Source organism: Musca domestica, unplaced genomic scaffold, assembly GCF_030504385.1.
Source record: "Musca domestica strain aabys unplaced genomic scaffold, Musca_domestica.polishedcontigs.V.1.1 17, whole genome shotgun sequence".
Taxonomy (NCBI): Eukaryota; Metazoa; Arthropoda; class Insecta; order Diptera; family Muscidae; genus Musca; species Musca domestica.
The window spans coordinates 4,043,453-4,047,299 of NW_026712230.1; the positions used below are offsets into that span (position 1 = coordinate 4,043,453).

The 3,847-nt window shown below is 31.7% G+C and overlaps 1 long non-coding RNA gene across 1 annotated transcript; it reads right to left on the reverse strand.

The window, feature by feature from the left end:
- Positions 1 to 704: 704 nt before the first annotated feature.
- On the reverse strand, positions 705 to 1,217 carry LOC131801686 (uncharacterized). Its single transcript, XR_009341899.1, has 2 exons — positions 1,037 to 1,217; positions 705 to 968 (listed from the first exon to the last, which is right to left on the reverse strand). It is a non-coding gene; the product is annotated as an uncharacterized LOC131801686 (long non-coding RNA).
- Between the last annotated feature and the right edge of the window lie 2,630 nt (positions 1,218 to 3,847).

Consider the following 3,847-nt stretch of genomic DNA (forward strand, 5'->3'; position numbering starts at 1 on the left):
TTGTTCGAAAAGAACTAAACTAAACTAAATTTGGTATTGGGGAAGGGATAGAGCTGAAACCGTGAAATTTTATATTACGATAGCTTTTGGTGACTAGGATTGAGGTATTGAACGTGTTTTTAATGAGTACTAAAATTGTACCAAAAGTACTGAATAGTACTAATTTTGGATCACTGTTGAAGTCTATGATAAAAATATGTATATTGTTCTGGATATGCGTTCTAAGTGTTATTAACTTTGATATTGATTAGAGCTGAAATTTTGAAAGTTGATATTGAGGATTTACATATAGAGACGTTGAAATAGTTTAGGACAGAAAATTTGGATGTGGGTCCATTGTGCAATGGTTTTACTAATATCCTCCTCGAAAAACTTTAAATGAAAGATTTTGAAAACTTCTTTGTGTCAAAGGTAAATATTTTCTTCCCATTTTTTTGAGAAAGGAGAAAGTTGAACAATATACAAAACTTTGAAAGTCTGAAAATTTTGTACGATGTATGAAGTTTTAATAAAACATTTTTGGAAAACTGAACAAATTGTGCATTTTGCGTCCTAAAAAGTTCTAAAGAGAGTTGACTGTTGTATTAAATTTGTCCATGGTATTTATAATGATTCATCACTTGGTTGTGGTGCTCTACATTGTTTCGATTGTTTGTTTGTTATATATTTCAGATCATGCTTAATCAAAAAAAAAAATTTAATGCTAATTTTTAACCATCACGGATGCACAGATTTATTTAGTTATAACAAAAAAGATGATAAGTTTTCAAAGTGAAATATAAAATGCTGATGAATTTTCCCAAGTTCCATTAGTTTCCCTTGCTTTTACTTTCTTGTTCGGTATATTCACCATTCGCATCATCCCACACTGGAAAGAATTTCTTTTCTCGTTTTCTGCTACTGCCATTATCCGTTTCTGATGGGCTGTCAATATTTTGAGATCTTTTGACACGTCTCAGGGGAACATCCTAAAAATGCATTTGAATTGTTTTTAAGCTTCAAAATAATAACCTTCCTGATTCTTTTTTTTACTGACCACTTGATTGTAACCCCCTTCGAGGGGAGATACAATTCCACTTTTGACAAAGGAAATCAAACCCAGAAGCAACAAAATAAAAAAAATATTTAAATTCATTTCAATTGATCTGAATTAGCTGTGACGTTTAAACAAAGAACGCTGCAGTGACACTGAGTCATGACACAATTTATTCACGCTGTGTAGCAGCGATTGAAAAGAAAGCAGAGAAGATTCTGTTTGGAAAACACAGGGTATTTAGTCTGTGGTTTTTACAGATAAGCGCTCATGTCGAAAAGTCAATATTTTCAGATATGTATTAAGGTTATTAAAAATATTTTATAAAAAATAATATGTCATTCAATGAATTAATTAATGAAAAGTTTTTTTTTATCAAATTACAATTAGTAAAATATTTGTGCAAAGGACTTGTGTACAATTTCGCAAGCAAAAAGTAAATATTTGATATTTGTTATAATATATTTTTGAGTTAAAAAAAATCTGTATTACAGTTTATTTGAGGCAATTCACTTAAAAGCTACTTTCGTTAAATTACCAATATATTTATTTTAACCCAAGTAATCGACTGAATGATTGAAAATATCAAATGATCTATAAGTCGACTTAGGCTATTCTCTTCGAGAATCACAAAATTTGTAATGCAATCATTAATATTTGTGTGGCTAAAATTTAGAAATTTCATCGAAATTAAAGAACATCTGAAGCTGATAAGAAAGTGAATAGCATAGCATCTATAAACAGAAATGACGTAGTTGGAGAGTATAGTGGGCTTATCACTTGAACCTGAATTGTTTTTATATTTTCCTGATTAAATTTTTATTTAATTCTCCATCCACAGATGACGACATAAAATAAATATGTGTTGATAATCCATTACACTACATTTACATAAGGAAATAATAACGATTTATTCGTATGTTTGGTCCATCTGAAAATACAGCTTCACTCAATTTATGAGTTGTTGAAGTCTCAGTTAATATACGCTTATTTAAATATATTTTGACTTGCTTTATAATTTTTCAAACTGTTGACCCTTAATGGGGGAGTTTCCGAGGGAGGAAGCCAAAATTGTCCATTTTCATCACTTTATATGAGATGTGTGATAATTTTCGGAAAATGTTGATATGTGCGTCAGATACCATTTAATATTTATTCCAATTTTTTGAGAATATTTGTTAATCAAAATTTTAACCTTTTGTGGGGAGGTTCGAAATAGGGTGACCCGATATATTCTATCTTCACATCAGATCTTGTGTTGACAGAAAAGTTGGAATGTGCCGAGTTCGAAAGGAAGCGGATGATCTATTTGCGTTTTACGAGACTAATGGCTATTCAAAAAAGTCGACCCATTGTCGGGGAGGTACCAGCAGGAGAGGTTCGCTCTTTTATCATATTTTGCGTTGATTGAAATAACCATATATGCGAAATCAATCATACTATTATTTCACATTATATAAGACTTAAAATTAATCAAAGTGTACACCCTTTGTGGGGGAACATATATATCCTCTGCAGTAATATGGCTACGGGTATAACAAGTAAGGATAGACCAAAAACCGGGCCGGGTCGACCATCAGTTCGGCATTTCATCATAAAATAAACATGTAAGAAAGCAGTTAAGTTCGACCCGGCCGAATTTTTTAAATAGCTGTTTTGCTACAGAAGTAAAACACTTCACGAAATCCAAATAACCAAGTTTAAGTAATTTCCTTAGAAAATGTGTCTAAAATCCTCAAAATACCGCATTTCGGGATGTACATTTTATTGGGGGCTATACAAAAATTTGGACCTGGAACTTATAAACTCCAAATTATACTAACTGTGGCTAAAATCTTCAAAATACAGAATATATACGGGTATAACCCGTTATGAAATCTAAATTCCAGATTTTTAATGATTGCTATGGAAACTGTGTCTAAAGTCGTGGAAATACCGAATATAGAGTGGTACTGTTATATGGGATATATACCACAATGTGGGCCTGTATTAACATAAATAAGGAAACATTTTTGCATTAAAGTATCCGAATTCAAGAGTGTTTCACTTTAAACTTCATACGCCACTAAGGCCTTTTGCATAATGCAGTTAAATATGTCAAAAAACCATAAAGTGAATGAGGTCGTTATATGGGGCCATACCAAAACGGGAACACCTACAGACAATTTTATACTTCAAGGATTATCATCTATGAAATCTTCCAAGGTACCAAATTTGAAACAATTATGTGGGTAAATGTGACTAGGATTATGAAAACACCAAGTGTCGGTGGGTATTGTTATATGTGCGCTATAGAAAAATGTGGAACTAAATATTCAATAATATTATTGAATATTAATATTATTGAACTAAAAATACCAACTTTTATCAAAATATTGAATATAGGCAGGTACGTTTTATGGGGACTATGCCAAAACTTTTATATCTCATTTTCAATACCAACCATTCTGTGCGTAGGCAGTGATAAGGCTGAGTGTTTGCAAATTTGAGCTAAAAGGGTACGAAAAGTACTAAAATGTACTAAAAATTGTTGCATACGTTTCATTGAAAAAATGGAGGGAGCTGAAATTCGGAATGAGAGTCACTGATGGAGTGTCGGATAGATGTACCAAAGGGATTTTGGAAATTCGATTGTTAAGGTTACGAAAAGTTCTAAAATTGTACTAAAATTCTAAATGGTACCATTTGGTGTTATATGAACGGATAGAGCTAAAAAATTTTAAATCTGGTATGAGAAACAAGGTTGGAAAGTAAGTTTGATATATGAAGGTGGTTTTGGAAATGTGTATTAAGTGTGCGACCTGTACTAAATGG